This window comes from Cupressus sempervirens, chromosome 8, assembly GCF_028749045.1.
Source record: "Cupressus sempervirens isolate cs-2001-9-10 chromosome 8, ASM2874904v1, whole genome shotgun sequence".
Classification (NCBI taxonomy): Eukaryota; Viridiplantae; Streptophyta; class Pinopsida; order Cupressales; family Cupressaceae; genus Cupressus; species Cupressus sempervirens.
The window spans coordinates 26,870,144-26,896,515 of NC_143125.1; positions in this window are offsets into that span (position 1 = coordinate 26,870,144).

Below are 26,372 nucleotides of genomic sequence, written 5' to 3' on the forward strand. Positions count from 1 at the left end.
AGTTTATCTTATATTTTTTGTGTACTATTTTCATGTGTGTGTGTGTGTGTGTGTGTGTGTGTGTGTGTGTCTGTGCGCATGCATGCATGTGTGTGTGTGTGTGTGTGTGTGTGTGTGTGTGTGTGTGTGTGTGTGTGTGTGTGAATTTTGTAAGTGGACACATCTTGAAAATATGAAATATATGTGTGCTCCCCCTACAAATAACTGAAAGCTAATCAAAATTGAAAACTTTTTTTAAGTGTGTAGAATGGAGTCTAGTTTTTTTAAAACTAACTTGTTGCAAAATCTAAGAAATTATCAAAAATCTAACCCCCAAATAGTACATGATAGTTTTTGAGAAAAAAATTAATTCAAAGTAAATTATATGGTTAGATAGCTAACATAGAGATCTACAATATCATTTAGCTTGATTTTATCAATATTCAACCACAAGGAAACCTGATCGAGAGCAAATAAGAAAAGTTAAGCATTTTTGGTAATTTGGTTGTAAAAAATATCTCATACTTGTTTGAGTCCACCAAGCCTTTGGGTTGGATCTCCAAGAAAAATCCAACCCGTTGTCTTAATAAATTTTAATACATTAAAAAATGCACTCACCCTTAGAAAGAAAGTGCAGTGTAGCATGAGTGCACTATCAAAATGTAGTAGATTAAATAGAATGTGCATGAGTAGTAAGTAAAGACCCTTTTAAATAGGTCAAACTCATGCCAATTTCAGCAACAAGATCATATACATAAAATATAACATTTAAGTATAAGTTGCATACTCTTCCTTTATTATACTTAAGTTAAATTTTGTGTATATACTTTCAGGATGTTTGAGAGTAATGTCAGCTTCATAGGAGTTCAAATAACTTTAGATTCTAGATTTTGAGGGTTTAAAAAAAAAACTTAGAGTTAGCCAAATTTAAAAAATAATCACGTTAGCTTTAGCACGATTTCTAGTGGACTAGTTACTATGACCTTGAACCCTTTACTTATGCATGATCATTTTAGGATTGTTTCTAATTATATTATTTAGCATCTCTCTCTCTCTCTCTCTCTCTCTCTCTCTCTCTCTCTCTCTCTCTCTCTCTCTCTCTCTCTCTCTCTCTCTCTCTCTCTCTCTCTCTCTCTCTCTCTCACTCACTCTCTCTCAAGGGTCCAAAGGGATCATAAGGGATCTTAGTACCCTTACCATACACTAATGTATGGTAAAAGGTCTTTAGTGATCCTAGACCATATTAATGTGTCTTATGACCCCTTAAGATCTCCTAGGACTCCTTAAGGAAATTACATGGTAAGGGGTCTTAAGGTGTACAAGGAGAAATTAATGTGTTGTAGGATCCCTTATCATGCATTAGTGTATCCTAATAGATTGTAAGATGTCTTATAAAGTCCTACAATATAATAATGTATCTTAGAATCCCTTAAGAACCCTTATGACACCTTAGGACCCATTTTGATAAATCAGTGTATGGTAAGGCTTATCTCAAGGGCTGCAATGGGTCCTAGGGATCCTTATAAACTCATAAGAACCCTATGATTTAGAGCAAGTAGTGTTAATAGGTTATAAGGGGGTTTGTGACACATAAATTTATCATAGATCCCCTTATGATATTATAGGATCACTTACCATATATTGGTACATGGTACTTGGGGTCCTAAAGGGTCCTAAGATGCATTAATGTATCCTAAGTTCCCCCCTTAGCATGAATGGTAAGGGGTTTCAAGGGGTCTTAAGGGGTTCTAAAACACATTAATATTTCCTACAACCACTTAACACCCTTTTATGACACATTAAGAGAATTTAACATGTGTTAGTCTATGATTGATGGTACTAAAGGGTCTTAAGGGTTCTTTGAAGACATTAATGTATTATAGGACCACTAAAGATCCCCTAGGACCCATTGCTATCCACTAATGTATGGTGAGGGGTTTTAATGGGTCTCAAGGGGTCATATGATGCATTAATTATTGTAGTACACCTTATGACCCCTTAGTGGATACATTTGTATATGGCAATGGGTCCTAGAATCCCTTAAGACTCCTTTAGACCCTTTGGGAACCATAATATGTATGGTAAGGGATCCTATAGGGTTAGTAGGGATCCTACACAATATTAATGTATTCTAGGACCCCTTATAACCCCTTCAAACTTGTTACCATTTATTAGCACACATCAATGTATACTAGTGTGTCATGCACCTTTAATGAGTTCTAAGGGGTATTAATGAGTTCTAATGTGTCCTAATTGGTACTAATGTTTCCTGAGTGGTTCTAATGGGCCATAATACATCCTAGGGATACTTAGGATCCATTATGACCCCTTATGATACATTAGAACCTATTAAATTATATTCATGCATCCTACAATGGTTATCTTGTTATAAGGGGTCCTACCTGACCATTTTGGATCTCTCCATTAAAACCAAATAGACCACATTAAGACTAATTATAACCACTTAGGAGCCATTACGGCCCCTTAAGACAAATTAGTGTGTCTTACGATGGTTAATGTGTTCTAAAGGGTTGTAATTGGTTCTTATGTGTCCTAATAGCCCCTAATGGATTCTAAGGGGTTTTAATGTGCCATACTGGGTCATACAAGCATTTAGATAAAATTAGAACCCATTAGGACATATTAGGGACCATTAGGAAATATTATAACCCATTAGTGTATCCTAAGCCCTTTAGTAGTACTAATAGATTCTAATGGGTTCTAATTGGTCCTAATGCATCTTAAGGGGTATTAATAGGTCTTAATGAGTTATAAGTCCACTTAGGAGTAGTTTTGACTCCTTATGAGTGTTTTGATGTGGAGCCTAATCAAACTTAGAGATTAATTTTTCCCAGTTTATTCGGCATGGGTTTCCCCTAGATTTTATAATGGGGTCAGGGGTAAGGATGCCCAAGATAAGGTCAAGGGGCAGATCATTGTAAAAAGTGTTAGCTACTATTTTTCTATTGGATGACTTATTCTAGCCCTAATATTGTAAGTGGAAAAAAGCTTGTATAAAATGGCTTAGGGTTAGGGATTTCATAATGCATAATGAGATTGTAGCTTCTTGCGATAGATAAAACTGTCATAACTTGGAAGAAGGAATGGAGAAGAGGTCATGTTGATGTCATTGCAACTACGATATCCATGTGATAGTTGTACCATCCAAGCGACATGGCTAGCCATCGGAATGTGTCATCACAATTATGATGGATAGCTCAATTATTTTTTAAAAACCCATAAATTTTTCTTTACCCCTCAGTTTGATTACTAGATGTGACCAAGAAGTTAAATTCATGTTATCCCTTTGAGTAAGATGTTATCTGAATCTGGATTCAGAGAAAGACAAATCAAAAGCATAGATTGAAATGTTTACTTGAAGATAGTGTGTTGCATTGTGTCCATTTTGAAGGGGGTTGTGAAGCATTTGGAAAAAAATAGGGGAGAGAAACAAATTTGGGATTTAATCTTGGGTAGCTAACATAGGCTAATCCTAACATGCATTTCAACCATTTTGACCCCAGTTTTAGTGATGGATATTACACCTAAAGTGGGTGTTAAATTTTAAAATCATTTTTTATTTTCTAGATTCACACAATTAATTGTCATGCAATCATAGGTTAATGTTGAGCTTCACTTGATTTCAAGAATAGTTTAATATTCTCTACTAATCAAGTCCAACCACATGAAGGTGGAAGCTCATTTGGCCCCACCCCCCCTAACATCTAAATTCCTCATTAACATCTAAAATCTTTAAGAAAGGATCAATCTTTAAAGTAAAAAACAAGTTCTAGACCTACAAAAGTGACATCATTTTCCCATCTTCTGGTACATGTCATTTCTTCATTGTGTCCAAAATAAGATTTTACCACTTTGAATCGAGAATGCACATGCACTTACATTCTATATGCATGGACAATAGGTGGAGCTGAAAAACCACAACATGATTACATTTATTTAATAGTTCTATTAAGTTTTTAAAATTATAGACCACCATAAACATTAGAACTCTAGCTACAATAGTCAAAGTTACAATGTTTGTGATAGTCTATAACTTAAAATACCTAATTAAAGACCTCTAACAAAAATAAAAACCTATTGCATTTCTTAGGTCCACCTAATTTCATATGCATATGAATTGAGATTTCATATTAAACTATGGCCTCCTTTTGCATTGCCTGAAACCAAGATATTCACACAGTTAGTTGTCATGCAATTATAGGTTAATGTTGAGCTTCACTTAGTTTCAAGAATAGTTTATTATTCTCTACTAATCAAGGCCAACCACATGAAGGTGGAAGCTCATCCCACCCCCCCCCCCAACCATCTAAATTTCTTGTTAAAATCTAAAATCTTTAAGGAAGGATCAATCTTTAAAGTACCTAGAACTTGGGCTACTCTTAGGGGAAGTACATCTTCATTTCTCACAAGCAATTCATCACAATTATTTAGTGTTCTCGTACATCTAACATGGGTACATTCAAGAATGTTCTCATCACTTCCTACATAAAATGAATCCAATATTATAAAATTCTCCCTAAGAAATAATAGTTCAAGTGAAATAAACACATGAAAAATAAGAGAGAAAAAGAGGAATCTACTTACCACTAGGCATTTTGTCATTGCATTTGTGGCCATGCTATGTGTTGAGTGAGTTCTATTGTTTTTCTATTGTGCCAAGATCTCTTTGTTTATATACATGCATACATACACATATATACATATACATATATACATACATACATACATACATACATACATACATGTATGTATATAGATACACACACACACACGTGTGTGTGTGTGTGTATCTATATACATAGATACATACATACATATATGTATGTATGTATGTATGTATATACATACACACACACACATATATTTTTGTGTGTGTATCTATATACATACATACATACATACATATACAAAGATCACAAAGGCATGACAACAAGATGCAGAGATCATAAGGACACAACAACAAGATGTAGCGATCACAAGGGTATGGCAATGAAATCCTAGAGCTCCACTAATCTCCACCAATGTTCAAAGCTCTTAGCTGCTATTTCCCACTTTACACATTTGATCCTATAGATTTTATCAGTTTTTGCTATTTCTCCCTCTTTAACAACAATGCCGAAGACATGATTTCAGCATCTTATCCTGCAAGTGTAGCATTTTTAGGAACTCTAATTTCTCCCTTTGTCACCTTGCCTATGACTTGTTTGGAATTTTAATATTTTAATTACTTCAAGAAAAACCTAAAGTAAGTATCCTTTGCATCAATTTATATCATTTCAGCAATCAACTCATTTGATGCAGGGCAGTCTTGCTATTACTCAAATAGCCTTGGATAGGGGTATCACCCCTAACTTACCTCCAAGATACTCAAATGCATATTTAGTTAATGGTTTTGTGAAGATGTCAACAAATTGTTCCTTTTAGTTGACATATTCCATCTTCACTTGTTTTTCTTCCACCAGCTCTCTTACATGGTGATACTTAATTGCAATGTGCTTTGTTTTGGCATACATCATAAGATTCTTTGATATGTTGATGGCACTTGTGTTATCCCAATAGAGTATCATAGGTTTAGTTATTTCTTCCTTCGTACCTTTCAACAGGTGCTTGATTCATACAATATTGGTGTAGTTGATGGCAACAACAACATATTCGGCTTCAACTATGGACTGTGAGGTACAACTTTGCTTTTTTCTAGTCCAAGTGACCAATCTTCTACCTAAAAAGAGTGCTCCTCTATTGGTGCTTTTTTTGTCATCAATATTACCTCCCTAATCTACATCACTATAGGCATTCAACTCAAAATTTTAGTCCTCTTGTAGTATAAGCCAAAGTCATCTGTTCCTTTTAGGTACCTCGTTATTATTTTTACTACCATAAGGTGATTTTCTTTTGGGTTTGTAGAGAATCTTGCCACTATTCCAATAGATAATGCAATGTTTGGTCTATTGTGTACAACATACTGTAACTTTCCAATCATTGATCTGTACATTATCTGATTCATCATTCTTAGATAACTTATGTCCTATTATCATTGGTGTACTAATTGGTTTTGAATTCTCTAATCCAAATGTTTTGATTATCTCCTTGATATATTTTGATTGGGTCACAAATATGCCATGTTTCAGTTGATGTACTTGCAATCTAACAAAGAATTTATATTTTCCCAAACATTGACATCTCAAACTCATGTTTCATTTGATCAACAAAATCTTTGCATAGTGCATCTTTTCCTCCAAATATTATATCAACAAAGATTTCAAATATCAGAATGTCTTTACCTTTTTCTATCTTGATATACAGATTACTATTGTCATCTATTCTCTCAAATCCTATCTTCACAAGATATTTGTGAAGTCTTTCATACCAATCTATAGGTGCTTGTTTCAAACCATAGAGTGCTTTATGTAGTTTGCAAACCATACCCTTGTTGTTGTCATCGACAAATCCCTTTGGTTGTTCTATGTAGACTTCCTCTTCTAGTATACCATTTAGAAAAGTAGACTTTACATCCATTTGGTAGACTTTAAAACCTTTGTAAGCAGCATATGCAAGTAGAGTTCTTACTCCTTCCATCCTTGCAATAGGGGCAAATGTTTCCCCATAGTCTAGTCCTTCTTCTTGTGCATAACCTTTACAGACTATTCTGGCCTTATTTATTGTTATCTCACCATTCTAATCTAGCTTGTTCCTAAATACCCACTTGGTACCAATCACATTCTTATCAGCTGGTCTTGGAACTAAAGTCCAAGTTTTGTTCTTCTCTATCTGCTCAATCTCTTCTTCCATAGCTTTATACCAATCATTATCTTGTAGTGCATCTTTCACTATTTTGGGTTCAATCTTGCTCAGTGGACAAGATTCATTTCTTAGTTTGTTCCTTGTCATTGGTCCGGCTTCTTTGTCACCAATGATTTGTTCATCAGGGTGATATTTTCTCACATACTTGGATAGCCTTGGTTCTATCCTTATTTCCATGTTTGGTCTTTCAGCTTCAAAGTCATTGCACGCATCTCTTTTAGGTAGCTCAACATCTCTATCATGTGTACTAATTTTAGAGTTAGAATATGTATTTTCTTCATTTTGCAACTCAGCTTCTAAATGCAACTAGGCATTCACTAGTTGTGACTCGGTAGATACTGAAACTAGTTGTTGATTTCCAACCTAATTGGCAGCTTCTTCTATAGTAGACATTCCTTTATAGAAGTATACAAAGGATCTTTATTCTTTTGATTTCTTGATGGATTCATCAACTTGAACTTCTATATGCTCATCAAAGTTTACATTTGCACTCTCCACAATTTTATTAGTATTAGTATTTAAACACTTATATACTTCTAGTGGAGTATCCAAGGAATATGCCTTCTTCACTCTTTGCATCAAACTTGCCATTTCTACAATCTTTATGAATATAGCACTTACAACCAAACACTTTGAAATGTTTTACATTGGGTGAGTGACCATACCATAATTCAAAAGGTGTCGCATTTGTACTTTTCTTGATTTATACTTGATTTAGAGTGTAGACGACTATACTTATAGCTTCTCTCTAGTACTTTAGAGCAACATTCTTCTCCATCATTAATGTTCTAGCATAGTCCATCACTTATTTGTTTCTCCTCTCTACAATTCCATTCTGTGGGGGAGTTCTAGGTGTTGATGTTTGTCTCTTAATTCCTTTATCATTGCAAAATGTCTCAAATTCTTTTGATGTGAACTCTTCTCCTCTATCTGATCTTAGGCACTTTAGACTCTTCCCTGTTTCTTTCTCAACCCTGGCCAAATACCACTTAAACATTTGAAATACATCAGATTTTTGCTTTAAGAATATGACAGTCATCATTCTAAAGTAGTCATCAACAAAAAACATTATATATCTATCTCCTTTGTAGCTTTGCACTTCTATTGGGCCACATAAATTAGTATGGACTAACTTTAGTACTTCTTTGGAAGTGTAGGTTTTTCTTTTGAAACTTGACTTGGTCATCTTTCCTAGTTGACACTATTTGCACATTGTATTGTCAAGCTTCTTTAGTTTAGGAAAACCTTTGACTTTCTTCATTTTGCTAATGCTAATTAGATTATCAAAGTCGACATGACATAGCCTTTTATGCAATATCCACACATCATCAAGTCTTACAACAAGATAGGAAACATCCTCCATATCTAGGTAAAATAGATTACTCCTAGTCTGGTCTCCTTTTCCTATAAAATTTCCATTAGTGTCATAGATTTTGCCAGTTTTGTTTCCAAATTCTACTTTGCATCCTACATTACCTAATTGTGACACACTCAACAAATTGTAGTTCAATCCTTCAATATAATATGCATTATCACATGAAATTTTCTCTATAAGCTTAATGAAACCTTTTCCTTTGATTAGACATGGAGGATCATTTCCAAATCTAACACTATTTCCATCATACTGAGTTGAGGTAAGAAACTTACCTTTGTCTCCTGTCATGTGATGTGAGAACCTATTATCTATGATCCACCTGTCATTCTTGTTTACACAGGTTACCAGTGCTATTGCCTCATCTTCATCTAACTCATCCTTCATAGCTACATAGATTACCTCATCATCATTTTCATCAGAATTCTCTACTTCAACAATGTAGCACTTTTTGTCTTTATCTTTGTAATCTTCGCTATCATCTTCTCTTCTTTTCTTGTACTTGTTGCATTCTTTGTAGTTCTTTTTCTATGTGCTCCTTGCAGCAATATGTCCTACTTCATTGCAATTAAAACAAATAATAGGTAGCTTACCTTTGAATTTACCTTTGCCTCTATGAAATCTTCTAGCCAACAATGCTTCCAGTTGTTCCACATCTTCTTCATCTGTGTTGTTGTCACTGGATGCATATTTTATCTTTATTTTATTCTTCTTTGGTTTCACCTCTTCAGTGTCTTTCAACAATAGATTGGCCTTGAAAGTAGATTCAAGATTCTTAGGTCTATGGTTATCAAAGTTGGATAACTCAAATGTAGTAAGTCTTCCCACTATACCTACAAGAGTTAGTTTGTTTCCTAGTATGCATCTTAACTCCTGGATGGCTAATACTCTAATAACATATATGGGGAGCAAGGTTCTTAAAACTTCACTAATAATAGTTTCATCATCTAAATGACCAACCGCACTTCTTATTGCACTTACTACTTCCTTTATTCTAGAGGCATATTGAGCAATGTTATCACCTTCCTCCATTCTCATGTCATCAGACTTTCCTTTGAGGCTTTTTGATTTTTCTCTTTGGGAATTCTTATCTGCTCCATAAATATTTGTTAGGGCTTCCCACATCTAGAATATAGAGGTACATCCCTTGATGTCATAAAATTTAGCATAGTTGGGGGCAGTGACAATTTCCAGCATTGCTTGATTGTGTTCCTTCTTTTTCTTCATATCTTCTATAGCATAGACACCAGCTAGATCAACATGTTCCACTTCGATTTAGGTTTGTGCATGATCACCTATTGATCCAAGGTATATCTTCATTTAACTTTTTCATGCAGTGAAGTTATCTCTGTTGAGCTTGGGAACTTCTCTCTTAGACATCTTGATCTTTATGCTTCTAGTACCTTTAAACCAAATTAATAGATGGTTCTAATACCAATTGTTAGAAATACTTTAGAATAATTGAGAGGGGGGTGAATTATTTATACAAGGTCCAAATGTCCTAATAAAACTTTTCCACTAAGTATAGTGAGCCCATTTAAACTAACCATGCATCCAAGCTAAACATTCTTCTTAGCAAGTTACTGATAAATCAACATCCAGGAATAAGACATGAAAGATCAACACATAACATTGTGATTTACGTGGAAACCCAATTTGGGAAAGACCACTAGTAACATGCTACCTTGTTTATCACTCTTCTAAAGTGATGCCCTATGAAAGGCCTGCCCTGTTAAAGGCTACAAAACACAATGTTATATGTGACCCAGTTAAGAGATTTCAACCACCCTATTAGAAGTGGGCCTAGTGAAAGGACTTTAGAACATTCACTTGGAATGTCACCCTGTTAAAGGATTTCTCAAAGGCAATTAGAACAACCTAAGTCCATAGGATTTTTCCCTAACTGATACAATTGCTAGAGAGTAAGAATAAGGGCTTTTGATCTGATACAATTCACAACATAACTTGAAGATTTTAGATCTCAATTCAGTTCAAAAATTTGCATGGCTTTCAATCTCTACAGCTTTGATAGCTTGTCCTCCTTTCAATCTTTGTATCCTTGAGTCTCCATGCTCGGTGTACCAATGCAATCACCTCTATAGTCACCTATCAAAGCAGAGTCTTTGTACTCTATTCTTCCCTCTCAATGCTTTTTTCTTGATACCATACACTCCCTCCAATAACTTTTTGCTTCTTGACCTGTAACTCCTTAAGTAGGAGTTTGGAATACTTTTCCCACTCTAATCTTCCTACTCTTATTTTGGGTTCGAATGGATTAGGTAAGATATGATGTATCTTCCCCTTATCTTGTTTCTTCTAGAAACATCATGTGGAATCCACTTGTATTCACCTAAAAATGGTTAGCCTAGAATTTTGCACCACCAGCTCAACATCCTTATCTTCCACATGGTTCACAAAATTCAAGGTAACAAACTTATTAGCTTAGATCTAGAAAATCTTTGACTTTTCAAATAATGCAATAGCTCGACAGTATTGACTTTCTGATGCTCAGCACATGCTATGTTACTTAGCATATACTATGGATTCACTTGACATCAACTAAGTTTTACAGATGCTCAACACCTATTACATTTTGTCTAGCTTGACACTTGAACATGCTTGGAAACTTTTGTTTCACTTGGCACACTCTAGATTTGGCATTTTCTCGGCTCTTAATAATAATTTGCTTCGCATGAACTAACTTTCTTGACACCCATTGATAAATTTAGTCAAGCTTTGTAGATAGTTTTGTCATAACTTATTCTTCTAGAGTTTCTAAGTGTAGTCAACCTCTGTATCTTCAAGTGTATTATCAATACATCATTTTACCATTGTCTTAACTAATCCTTGTACTTCATTACAAAATCATAACTCAACCTTTCCCTTAGGTGCTTTTGTTACATCTTATTGATTAAATCCTCTTCATCAATCAACTAAGTGATAGTGCTTGGATCTTATAAGCGATTGTCATTCAAACAAATAGCAAGTTTGACATTAGTGACAAAATAATGATTGAAAACATTCTTTATCAACAATCTCCCTTCTTCAATAATGATATTTTCAATCAGACTTCAACAAAGACTACAAGAAATCAATGATAGTCAAGACACCATGCACCAAATGCTCAAAAAATGAAGTTTGTATTGGCTCTCTTTATACAGTCCATACAATTGATCAATCCCAATACTGCTCTCTCTGTAAAATGCCTCAAACTTGACTTAATAACACCACTTACAACTATGCCAATTGATTTGGATCAGTTTCACTACCTAGTTATGCTTAGAACTCATTAAATCTAATTTTTCCCCAAAATGGAACTAACCATTGGGATTCAAATATTTGAATTTCCCAATGTACAATTTATTGAATAAAACAACTAATTAACCCACTAAACTTTCCTATTAGGTCCTCAAGACCAATTTAAAAAATCCTAAACTTTCTAAGACTCCAAAGGACCCAATTAATTCTAATATTCCATTATTCCCATATTTCACTATCATAGATCATAAGGTCCTTAACATGCCCTTAGGATTCATTACATTTTTATCATCTTTAAAGACTTCTAAGGCCATGATTGGCTTCAACACATGCCAATTGATTGATTTAAACTCCTCCTTGCCTCTGATCCATCTTCTTTTGTCTTCTTTATGGATTCTTGCATGTCCTAATGCTCCTACATCACATACACTATCCCAACAATGGAAGCCAAGGATATTGGCGTAGTCTCCTTGTGAGGATCCCAAGTATCTACTGCTTCTATTAATTTGGGAATCAATATATGATCTTGAATGTTATTAAGTACTGACATTGGTAGTAACTTCTCCCATGTCTCAAGAAAATGTAGCATAGTTTTAGGGTCCCTTGGCTCCCAAGAATTTGTAGCAAGTATTCTCACTGCTAGAAGAATAACTTCAGTGAAGAGTTGAGTGTAAGGAGTTGAAGAAGCAAGTTCTACAAGACTCATTCCCTTGCATAAGCCTTTTCCATAATGACATTACCTCTAAACCATGCAAAGGATGTTGAAGTGGTTCCCAACCTTGAAACACTCTTGTAAACAATGACAAAGCAAATGCAGCTACAATACATATATTACTATTATTTATGTATATGTATGTATGTATGTATGTATGTATATAAATATGTATGCATGTATGTATGTACACACACACACACACACACACACACACATGTGTGTGTGTGTGTTTGTGTGTGTGTGCCTATGTATGTATGTATGTATCTATATAGAGAGATCTTGGCACAACAAAAAATTGATCTAGCAACATACATATTCCAGAATCCAAATAATAAAATAATAAAACTCACTCAACCTATGCTAAGTGATTTACCTCAAGATCCTACACAAAAATAATGTAGACTAGGAAAAATGGGTAGAGTTCACAAGAAATTTTACAAAAACACATCACGACAAGTATTCTTAGAAAGAAACAAGCCATATCCTAGTTAAATAGGTCTAGTTTTGATTAGTTGGGTTTATTACAAATTATTGTAGAATTGTCATCAGATTAGGTACTATAAAATGAACAATCAGAAGTTCCTATCTAGTAGGATCAAATGCAATTTTCCAATGTGATAAAATTGCACATGCAGATGTACGTATGTATGTATGTATGTATGTATGTGTATATGTATGTGTATGTGTATGTATGTATATATGTATGTATGTATGTATGTATGTGTATATGTATGTATTTATGTATGTATGTATATAGAGAGATCTTTTGGATTGTGTATTATGAATTATTAAAAAAAAAAAACATGACATTAATCATTACCCATTTGTTTTGATCGATTGTGGAGAGATGTGCACAAAAGAGAGAAAATAACACAAACATAAATCAATTAGGATAACAAGATTAGAGAGGGAGTAGATCAAAAAGGAGAAGATAGTGTATCAACAAAAGAGAAATCCCTAATACTTTGAAATAGGGAATTAGTTATAGAATTCAAAGGGAGTCGTAATAAATTCAAAGTTGTTGATAGAATGAATAATTTTGGATACAAAGTTTTCTTTTTGGCATTTTACTTACTGTTTTAACCTAGTTATCATTTTGATAACTTGGTTGATTAGTTTTGTTTTCCATCAATGCCAAAGAGGGAGATTGTTGAAGTCTAATTGAAAAGATCATTATTGAAGAAGGGAGATTGTTGATAAAGAATGTTTTCAATCATTGTTTTGTCACTAATGTCAAACATCCTATTTGATAGAATGACAATTGCTTATAAGATCCAAGTACTATCACTTAGTTAAATAATGAAGAGGATTTAATCAATAAGATGTAACAAAAGCACCTAAGGGAAAGGTTGAATTATGATTTTGTAATTAAGTACAAGGATCAGTTAAGACAATGGTAAAATGATGTATTGATAATACACTTGAAGATACAGAGGTTGGCTACACTTAGAAACTCTAGAAGAATAAGTTATAACAAAATTGTTTGCAAAGCTTGACTAATTTTATCAGTGGGTGTCGAGGAAGTTAGTTCATGCCAAGCAGATTATCAGTAAGTATCGAGAAAATGCAAAATCTAGAGTGTGTCAAGTGAAATAGAAGGTGTCGAGAAAGTTTAGGTGCTAAGCTAGACAAAATGCAATAGGTGTTGAGCATCAGTAAAACTTAGCTGATGCCGAGTGAATCCATAGTAGATGTCGAGTAACATAGTATGTGCCAAGCATCAAAAAGCCAATAGTGTTGAGCTACTGCATTATTTAAAAAGTCAAAGATTTGCTAGATCTGAGCTAATAAGTTTGTTACCTTGAATTTTGTCAACTAGATGGTAGATAAGGATGTTGAGCTAGTGGTGTAGAATTCTAAGTTAACCATTTTTAGGTGAAGACAAGTGGATTCCACATGATGTTTCTAGAAGAAACAAGATAAGGGGAAGATACGTCATATCTTACCTAATCCATTCCAAACTATTCCAAACTATTCCAAACTCCTATTTAAGGAGTTACAGGTCAAGAAGTAGAAAGTGATTGGAGGGAGTGTGTGGTATCAAGAAAAAAGCATTGAGAGGGAAGAATAGAGTACAGAGACTCTACTTTGATAGGTGACCATAGAGGTGATTGCATTAGCACAATGAGCATGGAGACTCAAGGAGACAAAGTTTGAAAGGAGGACAAGCTATCAGACCTGCAGAGATTGAAAACCATGCAAATTTGTGAACTAAATTGAGATCTAAAATCTACAAGTTATTTTGTGAATTATATCAAATCAAAAACCCTTATTGTTACTCTCTAGAAATTGTATCAGTTAGGGGAAAATCCTATGGAATTAGGTTGGTCTAATCACCATTGAGAAATCCTTTAATAGTGTGATCCAAGTGAATGTTCTAAAGTCCTTTAACCAGGCCCACTTCTAACAATGTGGTTGAAATCCCTTCACTGAGTCACATTTAACAATGTGTTTTGTAGCCTTTAACAAGGCAAGCCTTTCATAGGGCAACACTTTAGAAGAGTGAGAAATAAGGTAGCATTTTACTGGTGGTTTTTCCCAAATTGGGTTTCCATGTAAATCACTATGTTATGTGTTTATCTTTCATGTCTTATTCATGCATGTTGATTTATCAGTAACTTGCTAAGAAGAATGTTTAGCTTGGATGCATGGTTAGTTTAAATGGGCTCACTATACTTAGTGAATAATATGTATTAGGACATTTGGACCTTGTATAATTGATTCATCCCCCTCTCATTCATTCTAAAGCATTTCTAATAGTCTTATGTTCTTATAAACCATTTTGTATATTTTTTGATCAATTCCAATGCACTAAGATTTGTGAAGTTCATTCCTTTCAAGTTTGTTTTCATTGCTTTAAGGGTTTCATTGTTTTCATTAACAAGTTTGACTTTCTACTTGAAATGTTGATCATTCCATGAATGTAGGAGTTTTATTATCATGGAATGATCTTGTAACAGCATGTACAAATCATATCTAACAATGTCTTGATAGGAAGTTCTAAGGATTGGTGATCACCGTTGGAGTTTGTGGAGTAAAGGGCACTAAATTCATGGCTATGGAGCAGCAGCAAGATTTCTAGCCATTAGAGGTCAGTGTTTAATTATTGGAAGTAATTTGGTATGTTGGAGACAAGGTGAAACAACCTTCAATTGATTTTGAAGGTGCTTGGAAGAAAAAGATTTAGAAAACCCTACCTTTGAGGGTTCGTAGGAGACTAATTTGGGACTTTTGGGTTACAGAACTTTTGGGACTAATTCCTTTTGGATTTGACGCATTTACAACATAAGTAGGGACTGTCTAGAGTTTTGGGTCTTGGGAATACAAGAAGCTTGTAGTTGTTTTGTTTAATTGCCCTCTTTTCATGCATTTTTAAGCCACAGTATGGTAACAATAGGATATGCTCCAAAGGAACACATGGAATCCTTTTGATATGTTGTGGTATGGCTTAATGGTTATATAAATCCACCATTTTTTTGTGGGGTATTTTGGAAGTTTTGAAAGGAAAGTCAACTTTTGTGTCACTGCAAGGCTATTGGGAAATTAATCAGGCCTCTAAGGCAATTTGATGGATTTGGGTGTTGGGTATTACTTAAGGACCAAAAATTTGTTGAGACCTTTTGAATCGACCTTGATTTTTCCTAAGATACCCATCCTAATGATTTGGGAGGTGCTAGAGTAGTTTGTGTACTTTTTTCTTTGTAGAGGGTATAGGGAACCTTATACTTCCCTTATAGGTTTAAGTGGGATTAACTTGGTTTTGACTCCCACCACCCTTACCTATGCATCAGTATGGAGCCTTTATATCTAACCAATCATTATAAGTTGGGGAATGTTCTTCATGCCTAACATGCAAGTGATGCATTTGCAAATGAAATTTTATCACGTTGGAAAATTGTATTTGATCTTGCTAGCTAAGAAAAATTGATTGTTCATTTTATTGTACCTAATCTGATGATAGTTCTATAAGAATTTGTAATCAACCTAGCTAATCAACAACTAGACCCATTTAAATAGGTTATGGCTTGTTTCTTTCTAAAAATATCTATTATGATATGTTTTTGTAAAATTTCTAGCGAACTCTGCCCATTTTTCCTAGTCTAAATTATTTGTGTGTAGGATTTTGAGGTGAGTCACTTAGCACGGGTTGAGTGAGTTTTATTATTTTATTATTTGGATTCTAGAATATGTATGTATCTGGATCAATTTTTCTTCTATGCTAAGATGTAATAAGAACCTTAAAATAATATCTCTCTATATATATGCATACAAACATACATAGACACACACATATGTGTGTGTATGTATATATACATATACATATAGATAAAGAGAAGATTCTTTATTCACCTATTGAGGGAAATATTAAGAGATACATGTTTAGAAGGAAAAAAAAGAACATTTACATAGGTACCTCTTCTCCCCTTGGAGAAAATCACAAAGCAAGGGCACAGAGATCACAAGGGCATGACACGGCAATGAAATCACAGAGCAAGGGCATGGATATCACAAGGCCACAACACGAAAATGAAATCAAAAAGTAAGGGCATACAAAAAAATGTAGAGATCACAAGGGCATGACAATGAAATGTAGTGATCAAAAAGGAGTGAAAATGAAATCCTAGATCTTCATTGATCTCCACCAACATTCAGAGCTCTCCACCCTCGTTCAAATATCTCCACTCTCTTTCATGTGCAACTCTCCACCCTCTTTTGCATGTAGCTCTCCACAATCGATTAAAACAAATGGAAAATAATTAATGTCATGTTTTCTTCTTCTTTTTATAATCCACAATCCACAATCTAGAAGATCTCTCTATGTATATACATAAATCCATACATAGACACACAGATATGTGTACACGTATGTATGTATATATACACATATATATACATATACATGTATATATATATGTATATACATACATACATATATAGATGCATATATACACATAAACATACATATGTACATACATACATATATATACATACATAAATATTGGTGTAGGAGAACCTTAGGGTTTACTCCAACCCTAGTCTACAATTTTGTTTTTGGGTAGTTTAGAGTCAAATAAATGGATTGGTAATTACCAGTAAAAGTGAATTTTTGTTGGTCATTGATCCGATGGGTTGAATCAATGGTGGTCATTTGATTCTAGGTGAATTTTTGGTTGGGTGCAAGACTTTCCACAGAATGCCCAGAAACGATGACACATGGCTAAAGGTGATTGAATGCCAGGAGATTTTTGGTTGAGCACAAGACTATCTAGAGGGCATCCTAGAAAGCTGACACATGGCTAACCATGGATTGTATCATCACCACTAAAGTTAAAGGTTTTTTTTAACCATAGCAATAACAGATTTTTCATGACCCTATTAAACTAGTTGGTGCTAGAAGGATTGATTGTAAGGTCATAAGAAAAGCTTACATCATCAAGGAAAAAATTTTGACAGTATGCTGGAGTTGGTAAATGAAGAAAGAACAATTGCAAAATTGAAAAACAGTTGCAAAATTTAATTTAACCTAATCTCAAGGAAATGTTGAGGAAGTGGATGAGTTGGGAAATTGTATAAAAAAATTGGTGGCATTTCTAATGCAGGTTGTTGTTTTTTTTCTGGTTTGGAATTGTAATAAGCTAATTTGAGCAAGTGAATGCACATTTTCCCAAATAGTTTCCTGCATCTACATTACTTGTACAGAAAAATGGATTGACATGATCAATCTAGTGTTGGATTTGTTTTGTTCATTCTTTTACAATACGTTTCTTTTAAGGTTGTTAGACTGTAAGTTTTCATCTACTAGTGTTTTGAAAATCTTTTATAATCAGGTAGTGTGTTGTTCCAGTTTTGGGTTTTGAGTAAACATGGCTCTCCCATGAATTCCTATAGTGAGTTTTGCATGGTTTCAAGGGACATGGTAGTAGAGCCTATGTACATAATTTATATTAGTTTTGGGGCCCTAAGAAGTATGGAAAAAAATTTTAAGGTGATGCCCTAGAAAAGTCTGTGCACTTGGTTAGGAGAACATAGTCCAAGAAGAGAAGTTTTGGGGTTTGAAAGTGTGTGGATACTTTAAAGTAGTTGGTGCAAAAGGAGGAGTGCATAAGGTAAAATACTACTGAAGGAAAATTTTCTAGGATGATTTTTAGAGGGTTAAATACCATACTGTAGCTAGGTTAGTCAACTTTGTCTTTAAACCCTTAAAACAAGGCTAAAAAGTTTTTTGGGGGTGTACGAACACTTCACGGATCAAAGGCCCACAAAATATTCAACTTTTCCCAAAAGGGTATCAGAATATCTATTTTTTCTTCCACCTCCTTTGGAGCAATTTTGAGATAAAATCCAAAAACTCAAGTTGGAGGGCTAACCCTAGTAGCCCTATTTTCAGCAATTTTGACTTATATGTAAGGAACTTGGTTTTAACTTAAAAAAGTAGTTACTAGAAGGTCAAGGGGAGTCCAAGATCATTTGGTAAATTCATCATACTACATGGATTGTGGATTTGGTCAAGAAACTATAGGAGGAAGATCAACAATGAGGTGTGAAGAAGCATTTGTGTATGGAAATAAACCTAACTATTGGTGTAACTAGGTTGGAGTGTGATTGGGGGATAGCATAAAGGTCCTCTAGGGATTAGGGCATCAAGGAAACTTAATAGGATAGTGACAATCCTGAGTGAATCCTTAAAAAGAGAAGGATTTGGAAGATAGACCTAGTGTTACATCAAAGTGGTATCAGAGCAAGAGGCTTGGGATTTGTGGGTAGATATTTCAACCTATAGAATCAATTATAGAATCCAATATTGTGACCAATGAAGAATTGGCCAAGGAGATGGGTGAGAAAAAAGAGAGGTACAAGATCCTTGACGAAGCTCTGGAATCAATGAAGACCAAGTTGGAAGAAGTTGTTGAGGTAGCTAAGAAGGAGGAAAAAGGTGAAACCAATGGCAAGGGTAAGGAAAAGGTTGATGAAGAAAACCTTATCCCTAAACCTAACCCTCCTATAAGAAGAGTTATTCCTAATAAACATCAAATCCCTAGGTGGAAAGGCCTTAGAAGGAGTCCCTCTATTTAGTAGAAAGATGAACCCTAAGTTGGTGATGGAATGGGTGGAAGGAATGAGGAATCACTTTGAATGTGAAGGTGTGTGTGAAGCAAAAAATTCCAAGGTAGAAAACTTTAGGCTAATAGGATCAGCCCTAACATGGTGGAAGTACCTCCAAGAAGAGAGGGAGAAAGTGGGGAAGAAGCTCATTGCAAATTGGAATGCTATGGTAACCAAAATAAAAGAGCAGTATCTACTTGAAGATTATGAGGTTTAACTTCATACGAAGAGGAAAAGTTTAAAGTAGAAAGACATGGACATATAAAACCTATACTAAAGAGTTCCAAAAGTTGTGCTTAATATCATGAGTTCAAGAAGATGAATCCATCAAGGTATCTAGGTATTTAGGAGGCTTGAAATGGAGTATTAAAGAAGAAATCAATTTTTAGACTCCTACAATAGTCCATAAATTCTTCCAACTTTCTTTAAAAGTGGAAGAAAAGAATAAAAAGAAGGCAAACTCAAAATTCAGAGGAAGAGGTAAGGGAAGAGATAGAAGAGGTAGAAGCTATGGTAGAAGAGGATCTAACTATAGGTAACAAGGAGATAGTAAAGCAAGTAGACAACAAGTGGAAGTCTAGGAAGAGGATGTTTCAACAGGGGCAGAGGCTCTAACATAAGTTGGAGAGGAAGGAGTGGCAACCAAGGAAGAGGCTCTTATTTTTCCACCATGAAGTTTTATTATTTTCACCAGCTAGGACATCCTACCTATAGATGTCTTGAAAAGGGCTTAACTTCACAAGGAGCCATAAAAAGAGTCAACTGTGTACAGGAGGAATCTAGTAGCAACAACAAGCACTCTAAGGTACCCCTAGAATCAGAGGAAGGGGAGAATCTTATGATAAGGAGAACATTGATAAAATAACTAGTCAAAGAGGAACCAAGCCAGAGGAGAATTCTTTTTAGGATCGGATGTAAGATCATGTGAAAGGTATGTAGAGCTATCATTGATACAAGTTCAACTGATAACATAATTATTGAAGAGGCAGTCAATAAGTTGAAGTTAAAAAAGATCCCTCACACAAATCCATATAAGGTAACATGGCTTAATAAGGGACAACATATACTCGTTGGAGAACAAGCATGGGTGGATTACACTATAGGAAGATACAAGGATAGAGTACTCTATGACATTCTTTCCATGGATGCATGCCACCTTCTACTTGGAAGGCCATGGAAATTTGACAATTAGGCTATACATGATGGGACTAAGAATTCATGTTCATTCAAGAAGGATGGAATAACTTTCAAGATCCAGTCCTTGTTAGAAGAAGGAGATTTGAAGACCTCAAGAAAAAGTGTGCTCATGGTTGGTGAGAAGGAGTTCTTACAAACTCTAGACGAAGGAGATGGTGTTGTTTTTGCACTAGTTCTAAAACCTAAAGATAGAAATACTGCCAAGAAGATAGAAATATCAAATGAAGTCCAAAAGTTACTTGAGGAGTACAAGGCCATTAACATGTTAGTGATGGGAAACTTGCCACCTTACTTCCAAAAAGAATTGTTAATCACCACATATACGTTATCCCAAGATCTACCCTACCATATAAAGCTTCCTATAAGATGACTCCTCAACAAAATGATGAAATTGTGAAACAAATCCAAGAGCTCCTAAACCAAGGCTTAATTAGGAAAAGAATTGGCCCATGTGAAATCTCTACTATTTTAGCACCAAAGAAGGGGGTGGGGGGAACTTAAAGGATTTGTATGGATTCTAGAGCCATAAATAGAATCATCATTCGATATAGGTTTCCAACAACTAGAATTAAAGATCTAGTGGATTGTTTAGGGGAAGCCAAGTATTTCACCATGATAGACTTGTAAAGTGGTTATCATAAAATTAGGATAAATGAAGGGGATGAGTGGAAGAAAAATTTCAAGAATAATTAAAGTATGTATGAATTTCTTGTGATGCCATTTGGTTTATCCAATGCTCCATCCACATTTATGAGACTGATGAATGAGGTGTTGACAGATTACATTGGTAAGTTTTTTGTTGTCTATTTAGATCACATCTTGATTTCTAGAAAAACTAAAGAGGAACATATAAGGCATCTACAGATTATTTTTAATAAGTTGCATGATGAAAAACTAATGTTCAATTTGGAAAATTGTGACTTTATAAAGTAGGAGTTAGTATATCTGGGCTTCATTCTATCTCAAGGTAACCTCAAAATGGACCAAGAGAATGTAAATTCCATCTTAAGTTGGCCTACTCCTAAGAGTGCATCAAATATAATGAGTTTCCATGGACTAGCTTAGTATTATAGGAATTTTATTAGACATTTTAGTGGATATGTGCTCCTATATTGGACACAATCAAGGGAGGCATGAAGACAAAGTTCATTTGGACACCACAAGTAGATCAAGGCATTGAAACTCTCAAGAAGAATATAGTAGATCTTCCTACGCTAGTACTTCCTAGTTTTGATAAACTTTTCCAATTGGAGTGTGATGCTAGTAATATAGCCATTGGAGTTTTCCTAAGCCAAGAAGGGACACCAATAGCTTTTCATAGTGAAAAACTCAATGATGATAAGAAGAATTACTCTCTTGTTGATTGTGTTGATTATACATTTTCGTAGTGAATATGTTGATTATACATTGCAGAATGACCTATTTTTTAATGACAATCAACTTTGTGTTCCTAGAGGATCAATGAGGGAGAATTTGATCCAAGATAAGCATAATGTATCACTTAGTGGTCATTTTGGAGTCAACAAGACTCAAGAATTAGTCACTACATTCTATTTTTTGCCTAAGATGACTAGGGACATCAAGCAATATGTTGAGAGTTGCATAGTATGCCAAAAGGCCAAGGGAATATCCTCAAATATTGATCTTTACCAACCACTTTCACTCCCTATTAGCCCATGGGAGTGCATCAGTATGGATTTTGTAGGTGGTTTACCAAAAGCAAGGTAGGGATTTGATAGCATCTATGTGATTGTGGATACGTTTAGTAAGATGGCTCACTTTGTGCCTTGCAAGATTCTCCATGATGCTTGTCAGATAGCTAATTTCTTTTTCAAAGAGGTACTTAGGATTCATGGGCTACCAATGAGTATTGTGTCAAATAGGGACACCAAATTCATAAGTCACTTCTGGAAAACCCTATGGAGGAGTTTGGGAACTAATTTGTCTTTTGGAACTGCCTACCATCCACAAACTAATGGTCAAACAAAAGTTACAAATAGGAGCCTTGGAAACCTCTAAAGGTGTCTTACTAAGGAGTATCAAAAAACTTGGGATTAGTTCATTGGACAAACGGAATATGCCTATCATGATATAGTAAATAGGTCTATAGGTAAGAGTCCCTTTGAGATTTTATATGGTTTACATCCTAGAGGAGTTTTGGAATTGAGAAACTTGAAGGATGGAATTCCAAGTAGTAGCTATGCTGAAGATTTTGCACAATCAATGAGAGAGATCCATGAAAATATCAGGAAGACATTGGTGGACAATGTTGATAGAATTCTTAGCTGTGTTTTCTGGGTAGATTGTGTTACAATTTTTGCATCAACGTTTCGGATCACACTCTGTGATCCATCATCAGGATGAGAGAGCAGAAGGAAAAAAGTCTCTCTCATCCTGATGATGGATCACAGAGTGTGATCCGAAACGTTGATGCAAAAATTGTAACACAATCTACCCAGAAAACACAGCTAAGAATTCTAATGGATTGTGGAAAACTACTATCTACAATGTTGATAGAGTTAAGAAAAAAGTGGATGCCTCAAGAAGGGGTTTATAGTTTTAGATTGGAGATCTTGTAATAGTTCACCTGAACAAACAAAGGTTGCAAAAAGGGACACCACACAAGCTCCAAATGCAAAGGCTAGGACCTTGCAGATACTTTTCAAGTATGGCATAAATGCATATAAAATTGAGCTACCTGTAGACCTAGGATTATCACCAATTTTTAATGTTATAGATTTGGTTTCTTGTAAAGGACCTAAGTTAATTGTTGATCAGCATGTCCAAGAGGTCCTACAGGATCTAGCAAGCCATCAGCTCAATTCACGTCCACCTCTACAAGTAGAAAAAGTATTGGAATCTCGAGTCTACAAGAAGTCTAGAACCAATACCTACTTGGAGCATCTTATCAAACTGATGGGCAAAGGTGATGTTGATGCTACTTGGATTAAGGAGTCAGAATTCAAAAGGTTGAGCATTTATCCAAGCCTCTTCAATCCAAGGATGGATTAACTTCTTTTTGTTTGGGGGGGGGAGTATGGCATAGGAGCACATTAGGGTTTACTCCAACCCTAGTTTACAACTTTTTTGGGTAGATCAGAGTCTAATAAATAGATTGGTAATTACTGGTACAAGTGAATTTTTGTTGGGCATTGATCTGATGGGTTGAATCTATGGTGTCGATTTGATTTCGACTAACCTTTTGGTCAAGTACAAGATTTTCCATAGAATGCCTTGAAATGATGACACATGGCTAAGTGTGATTGAATGTTAGGATGGTTTTGGTCGAGCACAAGACTACTCATAAGGGGGTCCCAGAAAGCCAACACGTTGCAAACCATGTATCACGTCATCACCACTAAAGTGTAAGGTTTGTGTTAATCATAGCAATAACAAGTTTTTTGTGACTTCACAACCCTATTAAAATAGTTGGCAGAAGAAGGATTGATTGTAAGGTCATAAGAAATACTTACACCATCAAGGAAAAAATTCTAACAGTACATTGGAGCTAGCAAATGAAAAAATAATAGTTGTAGAACTAAAAAGCGGTTGTAGAATTCAATTTTTCCTAATCTCAAGGACATGTTGAGGAAATGAATGAGCTAGGAATTTGTATTAAAAAACCCAATGGAATTTCTAATGTAGGTTATTGTTGTTTTTGGTGGCATTTGAGCAAGTGAATGCACATTTTCCTAAATAATTTTTTTCATTTACATTAGTTGTATGGAAAAATGGGTTGAGCTGATCAATCTAATATCAGATTTGACTTGTTCATGCTTGTACATTACTTTTCTTTTAAGGTTGTTAGACTGTAAGTTTTCATCTACTAGGGTTTTGAATATATTTTCTAATTAGGCAGTGTGTTGTTTGAGTTTTGCATTTTGAGTAAAAATGGCTCCCCATGAATTCTTGTTGTGAGTTCTTCATGGTTTCAAGGGACATGGTAGAAGATCATATGTACATAATGTATATTATATTTGGGGTCCTAAGAAACATGGAAAACAATTTTAAGGTGATGCCCTAGGCAAGTCTATGCACTTGGTTAGGAGATCACAATCCAAGAAGGGAAGTTTTGGGGTTTGAAAGTGTGTCCATGGATACTTAATTCTAGTTAGCGTAGAAGGAGGAGGAGTGAGTAAGGTAAAATCCTACTAAAAAAAAAGTTTCTAGGATGAGTTTTGGATGGTGAAATACCATATGCTAGCCAAGTAAGTTAGTTTTGTCTTTAAACCCTTAAAAGTAGGCTAAAAAGTTTATTTTGTGTGTACAGACGCTTTAGGGATCAAAGACCCACAAAATATTCAAGTTTTCCCAAAATAGTATTAGAATATCCAATTTTTTCATCACCTCATTTCGAGAAATTTGGAGATAAAGTCTAAAAAATCAAGTTGGAGAGCTAATCTTAAAAGCCCTGTTTTGACCAATTTTGACTTATAGGTAAGGAACTTGGTTGTAACTTACAAAAGTGGTGTCTAGGAGGTCAAGGGGAGTCTAGGACCATTGGGGAAAGTCATCATACTACATGGATGGAGGATTTGGTCATGAAACTATAGGAGCAAGATCAACAATGAGGTGTGAAGAAGCATTTGTATAAGGAAACAAAGCTAACTATTGGTGTAATTAGGTTGGAGTGTGATTGGAGGATAGAATAAAGGTCTTCTAGGGATTAGGGCATCAAGGAACCCTAATAGGCTAGTGAAAAGCTTGAGAAAATCCCTTAAAAGAGAAGGATTTGGAAGCTAGACCTAGTGATACATCACATATATATGTACATACATGAAAACAAAAATGCACTTTCTAAGAGTTTACAGTTGTTCAAAAAAATTAATTTTTTACAAGAAAATACACCTAAAGAATTTTTAGCTTAGAAAAAAGAACATGGTGTAGAAACGGTACAGAAAGTGCTTGACATGAGAGGTTTGTAAGTGAGGGTGTTGACCAATCTTGAAAACTTGAATGTTGAAATGAAAGCTATCAATGATCAAACACCTATGATAGAGCTACAATACAATGTGAAGTTGATTTTAGATACGGTAGAGATAGATATTTAGAAGTTTGATAATCAAAATTGAAGACACAAGATAGAGTCTATGGAAATATTCCAAAAGGAGAAGGAGAGGCTTTAGAAAGAGACTACATGGCAGAAACAAAAGCTAGACAACATAAAGGATATTATGGGAGCCACTGGATAGAATCCAAAAAAGTGGTGCAATGGGTACTATGACATTAGAATAACTTGCAAGTGTCTTTTAGAATTTACAGTCCAAATATTGGGAGGACTACAAGTTGTGCAATTTGTCATGTATTGCATTTGTATTTTCTTTTAAGAGTGTTTCAAGTTTGGGAACCACTCAAACATTGTTTGCATGGTTTAGAGGTAATTTCATTATGGGAGAGGCTTTTTCAAGGGAACGATCCTCGTGATTATGGTATTTACACATAAGCATAACTTGCTTCTTCAACTCCTTACACTTAACTCTTTACTGAAGTTACTCTTGCAACAATCAAAATAGTTGCTAAAAATTCCTAGGAGCAAAGGGACCCTGAACCTATACTACATTTTTTGGAGACATGGGATAAGTTACTACCAGCTTCAGTACTTCAGAACAATTTGGATCATATAGTGATGCCCAAATTAACAGCAATAGTACATACATGGGATCCTCGCAAGGAGAGTGTGCCAATACATGCATAGTTATAGCCTTGGCTACCATTGTTGGGCTAGCGTATGAAGACTTTATATCCAACCATTCATTTTAAATTTTACAAAAACATATCTCCTATGATATGTTTTTGTAAAATTTCTTGCAAACTCTGCCCATTTTTCTTGGTTTGCATTACTTCTATGCACAATCTTGAGGTAAGTCACTTTGAATGGGTTGATTGAGTTTTATTGTTTTATTATTTGGATTCTAGAATATGTAT